The 12,689-nt window shown below is 47.4% G+C and overlaps 1 non-coding gene across 1 annotated transcript; it reads right to left on the bottom strand.

Moving 5' to 3' along the window:
* Positions 1-1,716: 1,716 nt before the first annotated feature.
* On the bottom strand, positions 1,717-1,789 carry Trnat-cgu (transfer RNA threonine (anticodon CGU)). Its single transcript has one exon. It is a non-coding gene; the product is annotated as a tRNA-Thr (tRNA).
* Positions 1,790-12,689: the final 10,900 nt, after the last annotated feature.

The following is a 12,689-nucleotide window of genomic DNA, read 5'->3' as shown; positions in this document are numbered from 1 at the left end:
CGACAGTTGTGCGCAACGGCTGTGCGCAACACTCTCACTCCGTCTCATTATCATAAACAACAGCTGCGTGTGCGCGCTTCGCTCGCTTCGCTCCGCTCCCGTCACGCGGCGACGCGTGGTGTGCGCAAGTGCGCGCATGCGCGACTCTCCTACGTTGTCTCCTCTCCTTCAAGCGCTGTGAATATAAAGCGGGTATCGCGCTGCGGCGGTTCACCCATCTTCCCGCGTATGAGAACACTCACATGTGATGGAAATGCATCATACGCGTTCACAACACGTTTCACCCGATTTAGAGAATCAACCCAACGGAAACACCAATTGAACCCCCCGATGCGTCGCATCACACCAGGGTTCCCTCGCGGGAAGATGGGCGTAATTTTTATTTCGGGGGGATGGGCTCTTCGACGACGCTTTTACAGAAGGCATGCACTGAAATTTGTGTGGCCTTCTGGTGGCCCAGACTGTGTTACTTTTGTGCTCCTTCTCTCTTTCGGTTGGTTTGCCCCACTCTGGAAGTGTGGCTTTGGGAATGAAACCAAGGGGCTTCGGTCTCATGGGAAAGGAGTGTCTTTCTTGACGCTCGCTCTCCTCGAACTCTTATCTGCTATGCTCTTCGGTAATAAATACTTGCGTGTAAACTGTAAATCTAAATCTTGGAGGAGACAATCATCGGTCCGGTGAGGTGCCACCGGTCAAAGAGCCGTTTAATCGTCCTATATATATATATATATATATAGGGGCGGCGCTAGTTGACCGGGCTCTGAGTAGTCGTAAATACAAAACCCCGCGGTATAGTCGAGAGGGGAGTCGCCGCGGAACTAGCTCAATAGTAGAGCACCGCACGCGTTATACGGAGGTTGTGGGTTCGATTCCCGCTTCCGGAAAAAACGGCGAATTTTTTCTCGACTTGAATTTTCAATTATTTATTCCGGCATAAAAAAAAGGCAATCATTCTTCATTCGGCACTATAAAACACTGTTAAAACGCCAAACAGCACTGGCAATAAGGACTGCAACTTTGATATGTGTCCTTACGGAATCCCTCGTCCCGTACGTCTCTGTTCTACAAAATGCATTACGAGGGTTCTGGCTTCAGCAGTCTGAAATGCCTTTGGCTATCCCCGACTTCCGACCACGTCTTACGTGCGGCCGCTGGGAAAAGACGTTCTACGTCTTCCCGCGGCGGTCGAGGGGCGGCGCTAGTTGACCGGGCTCTGAGTAGTCGTAAATACAAAACCCCGCGGTATAGTCGAGAGGGGAGTCGCCGCGGAACTAGCTCAATGGTAGAGCACCGCACGCGTTATGCGGAGGTTGTGGGTTCGATTCCCGCTTCCGGAAAAAACGGCGAATTTTTCTCGACTTGAATTTTCAATTATTTATTCCTGCATAAAAAAAAGGCAATCATTCTGCATTCGGCACTATAAAACACTGTTAAAACGCCAAACAGCACTGGCAATAAGGACTGCAACTTTGATATATATATATATATATATATATATATATATATATATATATATATATATATATATATATATATATATATATATATATATATATATATATATATATATATATATATATATATATATATATATATATATAGACAGCAATAAGGGTTAGCAGTCAAAAAACCTCGCAAAGCAAAGGGGAGAGTATGGTAGGTCATAGAAACAGATAAAGAATTTGGAGATACGTGAAGAAAGTGGAGGCAAAAATGCCCGCCGGGTGGGATCCGAACGCACGACCTCCAGAATACGCGTCTGGTGCGATGACCACTACGCTACCGGCGGGCTATTTTCCCCGTCACTTTCTGGGGTATTTATGTTAAGGTATTTTTGTTCCCTGCACTTTGGGATGGTAGCCAGCGCCACTCAGACTACTTGAGGTGGAGGGGACCTTCTTTCGATATATATCTATAGGCATCAACTTTCACAACCAGTAGCCCGGATGACAAAGTTCACACATGTAACCATTGCTTCGACAGAGAAAACGTTGGTCTCAAGTGCGGGAAAAGCATTTAACGTAGGGGAGAGGTGCTCTTTTGACCAAAATGCCCGTTGAATTTTATAAACAAAGCAAAGTGAAAGCCCCACACATCGCTGCGAAAAACTGTCACAATAAGCAAAATGGTTGCTAAAAAGGCAGGTTATCAAACAAGCTCCACACAGAATGCGTCACTGATTTCCTGGCCAAGTGGCCAATGACTGTGCCACACAATTCGGCGGTTTCTACAGCTCACGTATGGTCGAGCCCCCGGGGGTCTACAGACTTCTACTTGCTTGTGCATCCTTGCTAGCTTGTTTGGATGGTTTCGCGACGTGATGTGAGGAGAGTGGATGTAAACTAACACTAGAAATACAGTACGTGCTGATTTTTTTAAGCGTGACAAATATTCACTCAACGTGTTTACGTGTAGCAAAGTTGGGCGAGTCTGTGTAGTTTCATCTGGTGATACAGCGCAAACACACAATGACCAAGGATACGCTAGAACACTCAATCGATGTGTCCTGTCGTTTCCTCGGTCCTTGTGTGTTTGGCCTCTATTTCAAGATGCATTTGAAGGCGATCGAGGAAATATGAGCTTCGCATTCCTTGAGCGACCCCAATCGAGATCTCTGGACAATTTTTATGAATGTAAAAAAGAAAAATGGAGTTAGTAGTCAGAATGTACCAAATAGAAACGAACAGAATAAGTGTACATGCTGCAGTGACCATTACAGTAAATAACCCTAACTAAGTTCATTGTGAATAACTGACGTGTCTGTTACACAGCATGGTTGCTAATTGGAGATCCGCAAAAAAGTTTTCGGAAGTTCAGCGCAACTCAAATATAGCGCGGTCTTCCCACACAGTCACACCATCCGGCCACGGCTCCACGGGTTTCAGCAACTGCGAGCAACCGGGCGTCCCCTGTTTTACACTTCCCGTTACCTACTTTTTAAGTTTTATACATGTGCGCTTTTCAAAAGTTCTCCAGATTCATGGCTCACCGGCTTAATGGGATTCGTGGCAATCCATCTCACGCACAAGTTGTTTTAGGTAAGGTTAGGCGCGGTTAAATTCCGGCGTTCGTTTTCGTTTCCCCTCGCCATCTTTGATTTATCGCGCATTCAAAGTGTGAGAGCGGGGTTGGAGAGAGGATTGCAAGCTTTTTTATATGCAATGCACATGTTCGTGAATCGCGCAAGGCGTTTGGGCGTTAATGCCTTCGGCGTGTTTTTTTATGAAGTCTGTAGTCTATCTCGCGTTTCGTAAGCGGGGCAATTTTGGTCTGTCTGTCACTACATTCAAACGCGTGGCCAAAAATTAATGGAACGCGTGAACAAGTCGAATATATGGGTGAAACATTCACAAACTACTCATGCTGGTGGCATACTTCAAACACCTGAACAACAAAAATAAAACATGACGAATAATAGAGGCAAAACGTAAGTAAATAACCGACAGTACCACGGTTCTCCTAATGCAAAATTTAAAAAAAAAAGACGCGATAAAAGCACTGTCGACGTGAGTCGAGATAAAACCTCAAGCTGAAGATAAATGTTCTACGTCTATCTTGCACGAGGCGCTCCAAGCCCAAAAAGTCGAGAAGGTTTTAATAGAAGTCGCGAGAGCAGTGCGAAAGCGGGAAATTTGAATTTAGTTCAACGAGCCTCCATGGTTTTTATCATGGGAGGAGCTAGATGGGAAGGGAAGAGCACGAGGGTGGTTGAGAGAGGGAGAGAGAGAAGAGGGTGTAAGGCCCCACAAAGCAAATACGAAGTAATTTTTTTTCTAAACTGTTTTCAGAGTCCGGGAGGCCATTCGTTACGAAAAAAACTAATTTTGCCTTAATAAACAGCGCAAACACCAAACACCTTTCCAAACCACCAGCACTGGTTGGATGGCTTGTACTACATGTCAACATTGTTTAGCCCGAAGAAAAACTTTGGGATATGCAGTTCAAAACCCCAATAACCCAAAGTTTTTTCATTAACAATACTCTTTGGATAGATTTTTACGAAAGAAAATAGAGACTAGGGCAAGAGAATGCAGAAAAAAGTGCCAAATGCAAACACAGTAACAGAAACAAAAAATAATGAGGATGAAGAGAAAAACACTGCCTCGCGCTGTCGGCTCGAGTGGATATATATATATATATATATATATATATATAAATATATATATATATATATCAGGGTGTCGAACCGGAACCGAACCGAACCGAAAACCGGAACCGAACCGGTATTTTTGCCGGAACTGAACCCGAACCCGAACCATTATTTTTTGAGCCGGCTGAACCCGAACCGGAACTGAACCGAAAAAAGAAATAACGGTTTCCGGTTCTCGACAAAACGGTTCGACCATCCCGTTATTGATAACGGGTGGTAAGTGTCATTAGGGGCTTCTTTCTTTCACGCGCCATCAACTTCGCAATCTCTCGCTCACTTTTACCCGTTAAATGAATCAAAACACTCCGAACACGCTCATCACGGTCACAACATGGTGACAATTTGATTACTTGATTGATTGTGAGGTTTGTTAATGCGCCGACGCAAGGCAGGCGATGAGGCGCACCGCAGTGGAGGGCTCAGGATTAATTTTGACCACTTGGGGATCTTTAATGTGCGCTGAAATCTCGTACACACGGGCGTTTTCGCTTTTCGCCTCCATCAGAAAAGCGGCCGCCGCGGCCGGAAATCGAACCCGCGTCTTTCGGCTCAGCAGCACAACGCCATAGCCACAACATGGTGAAACGACTGCACACCAGTATAGCTATTAAGGCTCCTAATTGCAATGGTATGTTGCTGATGGTCGAGCAAGCAGGGTGCAAGGCTGGGAAGAAGAAATGTCAAACTCTTGGCAGCCTGCACGATGTTTGAAGCACCGAATTCACCCTTCCCGCGGTCGCCGGTGCGCCTGTCACCACGCCCCCACAAGGGGCCTTAAAAGGCTCAATAAAACGTTTGTCGCTCTCTCTTTCTCCCTCATTGGGACAGTGCAAGTGCAATCAGTCCACGAGATTGTTGCACTGTGTACCAGCCAAGGTTCAAGCCCTACATTTGCCTATGCCTATTTACAGCAGCTAAAGAGTGTTGAAATTTTGGCTTTTAGGTACATGCATAATCACAAGAATTAAAACAGCGCCACTAACGGGACACACGAAGAAAGGGACGCACATATGTTTGTCATTGGTTCGAGACATCGGCTTTATACAAGCGAGGCGAACCTCACGAAACGAGGAAGAGGGGAAAATAGGGCGAAGGGGCCGGAGAAATAAGATTCTTAAACGTACTGCACGGGGAAAGAGAACATTGATTGATTATGAGGTTTAACGCGCCGACGCTACACAGGTGATGAGGCGCGCCCCAGTGGAAGGCTCCGGATGAATTTTGACCACCTGGGGATCTTTAGCGAGCGCCGAAACCTCGAACACACGGGCGTTTTCGCTTTTCGCCTCCATCAGAAAAGCGGCCGCCACGGCCGGGAATGGAAACCGCGTTTTTTGGGCTTAGCAGCACGACGTCTTAGCCACTGAGCCACCGCGGCGGGTGAGGTAAGCGAAGATACGTGTCTATTCGAAATTCTAGAGACTGTGTTCTTTCGAATTGACAGGTGTGCCCAGCGTTGGGCACTGTACGTTTGGTTTCGCTGATTTCCACTAGCGTCTTTGGTAGTCTCTTGTACAGGTAAAGCTGCTCTTTACAGGCGAATAAAACGCCATGTTGTGTGCGCGGGCGTGTGTTTGCGCGCTTTACGTGGAAGTTTTCTTTGTTGATTGTTTTGCAGGCAGCATTCGCTCTTGATTGTCGCAGTAAGCCCGATAACGAAGGGGCCGCAGCCCCTGGTCGGCGATATTTTTCCGCCGCGTCATCTTACATGCTTGGCCAAGGATCCTAAATGGACCATGAAAACAAAGCCCTACCTTGCCTTGTTTGAAAGATCTGCCTTTGGTGACTCGTTAAGGAAGTTGTTTTTACAAGAAGTGGGTGAGAAACACCGAAAAAACTTTCAAATTTTCTGCCACCCAGCATCAGCAGTGACGTAACAAGGAAGTAATTCAAGCAAAATGGGCAATGTCTTAAGTCATTATTAGCATCTAAGCAGTACAATAAAAAGAAGAAAGGGGCACCAATAAATAACACACTCATGTCTCTTGGCGGCGGCTTTGTGTAGTCTCTAGGATGACAGTAGGGGTGGTGAAAAAGAGGCTGGTACATTTTCTGTTACACCTGGCCAATATTTTCAAATTTGACAGTAGTATTGCAGCTCATTTTCAAAAAACCACTAGTTCGAGTGAAGAAAAAAAGTACTTCAGTTTTGATGAATTTGAAGTATACAAAACTGATTTTTCACGCCTTGCTAATAATTCAGTTCTGAACCGGTTCACGAACCGGTTCAACACTCCGAACCGGTTCGCGAACCGGTTCGTGGATAGAATTAGTCGAACCGGAACTGAACCGGAACAAAATAAATTTACCTGAACCCGAACCGTAACCGAACCCGTATTTTTTCGGTTCGACACACTGATATATATATATATATATATATATATATATATATATATATATATATATATATATATATATATATATATATATATAAGGTTAGTAGAGACAGAGACACACGAGAAGGACATTGAAAATAAAAATAAAAGTTTACTGACGTTTCAGGGAGAGGACTCCCTTTCTTCAGAGTACAAAATAAGTTCGTTTCAGAGCTATATATATACAGAAAAATGTAGCAAGGGCGAGGGCAAGGTGAGAGGAGGGAGAGTTTGTACAAATGGTGTGAGTTTTTGATTCCAGACTATATATATATATATATATATATATATATATATATATATATATATATATATATATATATATATATATATATATATATATATATATATATAAATTTATTCGAGATTTCCTATATACTTCAGGTCGTTTGAATTGCTGCAGGGTGCCAATAATGGGTTTTTCGGGTTTTATTCATAAGAAGGTTTCAGTGTACAGCCTCTATCTTTCCGGAAATAAATTAGTATTTTTAGATCCTCACAAATTTCAACAATCGACTTAGCCCTGGCCAATCCCCCGTTGTGAGTACGGCAAAAACCTTTGAGGGCATCATCATCATCATCGTCGTCGTCGTCGTCAATGATGTGCTGCAGAAGAATCGACATTAAAAGGCCGTGTCTAGAGTGCCGTCCGACGGTATTATAAGCACTCTAGCCATGCCTGCAACGATCAGCTGGAGTGCCGTCGGACGGCACTCTAGACACTGCGTTGTTGAAACCGTACAGATCCGGTCAACTCGAGCCAGTCGACGTCTCAGTAATAATAATGATAAAGAAACACGATAAATGTGTCGCACCGTCGCTGCCCGCATCAAGAGCGATGAGGATGTGGTCAGGGTCACGTTCACCGTAGTGGTGCTGCTATCTGCATCACGTCGTTCGGTAGGTTGATTGATTGATTATGGGGTTTAACGCGCCCACGCTACACAGGCGATGACGCGCGTCGTACTGGAGTGCTCCAGATTAATTTGGACCCCCTGGGGATCTTTAATGTGCGCCTAAATCTCGAACACACGAGCGTTTTTGCTTTTCGCCTCCATCAGAAAAGCGGCCTCCGCGGCCGGGAATCGAACCCGCGTCATTTGGCTCAGAAGCTCAACGCCACAGCCACTCGGCCCCCGCGGCGGGTCGTTTGGTGGGCTGAATTGCTTCCCCGTGTGACTGTTTTCTGTTTGTTCATGCTAGGTTGCATACGTGGTGGCTGACCGTGTAGGCAGACGGCCCCATTCGTCCTCATTCTATTGGCTCGACGTAAGTATCGACGTAAGTCGGCGCTCTCTCGGATATACTTAGACTAGTCGTATTGTGCCTCTTTGTTCCATAAAATGATACAATCACTCACGGCTAGTGCCTTTCTGAGATGTAATATTTATTTCTCATCCCCTGAACAAACTTCAGAGGAATTTATTTTAATTTATATTTATCAAAGAGACAAGATATCTCGCAAGGGTGCCTCTTTTCTTTTGTTCACCACAATTTGCGTTCAGCGCACTATGCGCGTGCTTCGTACCAAGAGGGGACCGTGCTTCTTGATTGGGCCGTGTCTAAGCTGGAGGTTCTACTGTAGGCAGTACAGGTTTTTGCATCATGCAAGGCGAGCGCCGCGCTTTGCATCACTTCAATCAAAGGAAAGCTCCAGCTGGGCGAGCTTAACTGGAAGATTGCACTGGCCTGTTTCATTTCCGTTCCCTTTCTTCGCCAAGACAGAGGAACAAAGACTGGCATAGTCTGTGTGCTTACCCGGACCATGCAAGGTTATACGGAAAACAAAAGAGACGTTGTCATAAAAACAAATAAAATGAGAAGGGTGCAGCGCACAAGGAATCTGTTGATCCTAGTTCCAGGTCGTTGCGACAGATGCGAGAATCACAGCTTATTCTCCCTGCGAGGTATTGCCGAATAAAATGAGAAGAATTACTGTTATTTCGCTGTGTCGAAACGCTTGTAACCGTTGTAAGCCTTGACTAGCAATTCCGCCTGAAAAAAATAATTTTATGTGTAGGAAAGCATCAGGGAACTGGCCCGGAATAAACATCCTTCCAATTTATTGTGTCAAGTTGATAAATTAAAAAAAAGTCTGTTTGTTTGTCTATTGAACTTTTGACAATAAAAAAATTGCGAAGGTGCTGAGGCAAAAGGCCACTGTAATAGTTGCCTGACTACGCCCCTAACACCAGACAGCGCAAGCAACTGGAACAGAAGCAAGTATTCATCCCTACGTACATACAAATACTCATGCACACTTTTAGCGTAATAACCAGAAATAATACCTACTACAAAGACGTAATGGCTAAAGACATAAAGACAAAGACATACACGCTTTTTTGCGTGAGAAAATTAAAATAAAATTGCCGTGTGAACACTCCGCTTTTGCAAAGGGAACAAAAATAGCGTAAAGATATACACAGAATAACACAAAATTACAGAAAAATCTTACACGTAAGGAAAGTCATGAGCCATTCCACTTTTTGAAGCTGGACAACCAATGAAGCCGGCTCTTAGCACGCAACATAGGGGCGACGCAGAATTTAGGTATAAATACGCCGTGGTTGAATGCGGTTAAACCAAGTTTGTCGAGCGATGCCGAGAGCGCGCAGTGAACGCACTCACAATTACACCGCAAGGAAAAACACAAACGCTGCTCGGCGTAGTCAACGCTGTAAGCGTTAACATAGTAGTAGTAGTAGTAAACGTTTATTGGAGCAAAAGGGAAAGGGAAAATGGTGGCGGTGAAGCGCCCCTAGTCCAGCATGCCTCTTGACCGGGCCGACTCAATGGCCCGAGAAACCAAGGCCCTCTGGGGGGCCGGGTCCGGGTTGGTCAGATCAGTCTCCCACTGCTCCGGGGAGGGTAAGGGGGGTGGGTTAGGGGAGTGGGGACAGGAGTATACGAGGTGGTATGCGGTGAGTGGGGTGTCGCAGTGTTGGCATTGACGGGGGTAGATAGTGGGTGCGATCTGGTGGAGAATGACGGGATTGTAAAAGGTACCGGTCTGAAGGCGAACATAGATTACGGCTTGCTGGTTGGTTAGGGAGTGGTGTGGAGGGGGTTAGACCCGGCGGGTAAGGGTGTAGTAGAACAGAAGGTAATTGTACGTATTATCAATAGGAATTTGGAGGAGGTCGTGGTCGTTCGTGCGGGGTGATGGGATCACTTGACCGTCGGTGGAGAATGCCCGGAAGTGCAGAGCTCGGGTGGCGGCGTGGGCCGCTTCATTCCCTGGAAGGCCGGAGTGTCCGGGAGTCCAGACGATTGTAATGGTGGTCTCGTCAGGTAGACGCTGGAGGAGTGGAATGGCCTGGGGTGGGGCTAGACCTGCCTGGTAGAGGCGACATGCCTGCTGTGAGTAGGAGACTACAGTGATGTGCGGATGCTTGGCGTGGGTGGTGGCTGTGAAGGCGATTGCCAGAGCTTCTGCCGTCGGTATTTTGTTGGTGTCAGTGGTGGCAGCCGGGGAGATTAGGCCGTCTGTGTCGTCATGGACCGCCATTCCACCGTGCGCTCGCCGTAGTTCCGTCGTTGGCTTGGATTGAAACGTTTTAGTGGACGTATATTCGAACATGGACCCTAAGAACGCAAAGAATATTGTGTTATTATACAAATGGAAAATAAAACAGGCTGTTTTAAAGCTAAGAAAAAAGGAAGTAGCATGTATTTTTGCTGGAACGGTTGTGCCTATTATTCTGCAGGCAAAGCTGGTAGTTAACAACAATGTTAATATCTTGGGGGAGACTCGTTAGAGGTTTATTTTTAATTTTGTTAATTTTACTACTATTTCAAATAGTAAGTTGTTTGAAGAACTTGGAATGTTTTTGACCATGCCTATGAAAATGTTGCTTTGGGGCCCTATTCTCGACTGCACAAATTCCCGGGGAACTGGGCAATTTGCCGGAAGTCTTTTCTGATTGGCTTTCAGTTTTGGTCACGTGCTTCCGGCTTACAAAGTGGTTGAGTGTGGTTTCGTCATTTTGACGTTTCATGGGGTTTACTGCCAACAGTTCAGAAGTTTGCCTTATTTCTCTTTACTGAAAGCGCATAATACTTGGCCGGCTATGAAAAACTAGACTGTAAGCACCGGACATGAAAACGTAGGCCTGTCTTTGCGATTAAACAACAATACTGCTTGTAATACACGCCCGCTCTGTGATGGGCTAAAAGGCGTGGCGTAATTTAAACAGTTGGCGGAAACGATCACGTCACACATTGGCAACTTCAGGCAGTGTAAAAGTGACGTAATGTTACGTAACAGCTTGAAAATGGCTGCAGTTTTGCCCGCGAAATAGGGCAAAACATTTCGCCGACTTTCGGCGCGGCGAAATGTCCGGGAATTTGCAGCAGGCGCAGTTTCGCATGACGCGCGGTTTAAAGCATGTTTTCTACCCAAAGAAATAATAGTTTCGACTGTTTCCAAGTCAGCGATAACGAAGCATACAAATGACATGCAGTATTTTGCTTTTATGTTTGGCAATAAAATAAAAATCATTTGCGTAACCGTAACATAAGAGGGCAGTACAAGCCTCTCCACGACAAAGAGAACGCAATGCATGGCTTTTGTCCACACTTCTCCTAGTAAGCTGAACTGGACTGGACTGGAAAAAAACTTTATTGAAACAATTCCTGCAGTAGGCAGGAGCCGGGTTACGGTTCCGCCTCGACGTGGCCTGGCGTCGCGCCTTCTTCTGCGACCCTACTCGTCACAAGCCCGTTTTACGGAGCCCGTGCCTTTCGAGCGCGGCGAACACCTGCTGGATGGCCCATGACTGGTCGGTCTTGCTTGTAGATTCGATGGCTCTCTGGAGTTCCTCCGGATACTCTTCGAAGTGCGCGCCATCTGGGTCGGCGGCACAGTCCCACATGATGTGCCACCGGTTGGCCGGTCCTTTCTTACAAACACTGCACTGGTCACTCGGGTACTCGTCCGGTGTAAGGAGGCCGGCGACGTTGCCGACGCCGTTTGGACTCTTCTTAGATGTATAGCCTCCTCTCGGCCCAGTTCCCAGTGGGGCGGCGGGTACGCTCGTCTGGCCAGACGTAGGGTCTTCAGTGTTTCCCCGTAGCCCCTGGCGAGTGCCCACGGGACGAGTGCCCACGTTGGGAGCGCGGTGTGTCATAGCGCGAGCTTCCCTGTGGGACGTCTCGTTGTGGTTCGGCGCGTACGGCGAGCAGTTGCCCACGTGCGCAGGGATCCATCTGACTTCCACTCGTCTTCCGTCTCGAACTCCCAATCTTTCTACAATTCTTGCCGCCTTGCCGCTTACCCGACCTCTTTCCAGGTTGCGGACGGCCTCTTGCGAGTCGCTCAGGATTGTGTCGAAACCTCCCTCAGACATCGCCAGGCATATGGCGATCTCCTCGGTCTCGGTGGCGTTCTCGCACTTCGCGCTCGCCGACTTGGAAACCCGTCCCGTGCGTGCATTCACAGTCATCAACGCGTATCTTCCTTGCCCGTACTCCGCGGCGTCGACGTACCTCGTCCGCGGGTCCCCGCCGTACTGTTCGATGAGAAACTTTGCTCTCTCCCGTCTCCTCTCTTGGTTGTGCTCCGGGTGCACGTTCCTCGGGATGGTGCTCACCCGCACGTTCTCGCGCGCCCTCTCGTCGAGTTCCTGGAGGTGTCTTCCTGTGACCCGGTAGCCGTAGCCCAGGGTCTCGAGGATACTTCTGCCCGTCTTGGTCTCCGCCAGCCGCTCTCTCTGCGCTTCTAGTTGCGCCTCGATGATCTCGTCCACCGTGTTGTGGACGCCCAACTGAAACATCCTCTCGGTGTTCGTAGACTCACTCAGTCCCAGTGCCCTCCTGTACATTCTACGGATCATGGCGTCCATCTTATTCTTGTCGGTCTGCGCCCACGTGTGGTATGCCGCCGTTTACGCCACGTGGCTGATCGCGAAGGACTGCACCAGCCTTGTGAGCCCTTCTTCACGCATGCCCGCCTTCTTGGTTGACGCTCGCTGGATCAACCGCAGGGTACTCGCCGTCTTGGTTGCCAGCTTCTTCAGCAGGTTGTCTTTGCTACCGTTGCTGCTGATCAGCATGCCCAACACTCTGATCTCCGAAACCTCGGGAATCCTCTGGCCTGTCTTCGTGATCAGCTCCATGCGACCACACTCCCTCGGGGGCGGTGGCTGCCACCGCGCCTTGCGAGG

The sequence above is a fragment of the Haemaphysalis longicornis genome, unplaced genomic scaffold (assembly GCF_048455015.1).
Source record: "Haemaphysalis longicornis isolate Haplotype H1 unplaced genomic scaffold, Haemaphysalis longicornis Haplotype H1 scaffold_3, whole genome shotgun sequence".
Taxonomy (NCBI): domain Eukaryota; kingdom Metazoa; phylum Arthropoda; class Arachnida; order Ixodida; family Ixodidae; genus Haemaphysalis; species Haemaphysalis longicornis.
The sequence above is the reverse complement of the archived record's forward strand: the minus strand, read 5'-3'. Positions and strand labels throughout refer to the sequence as shown.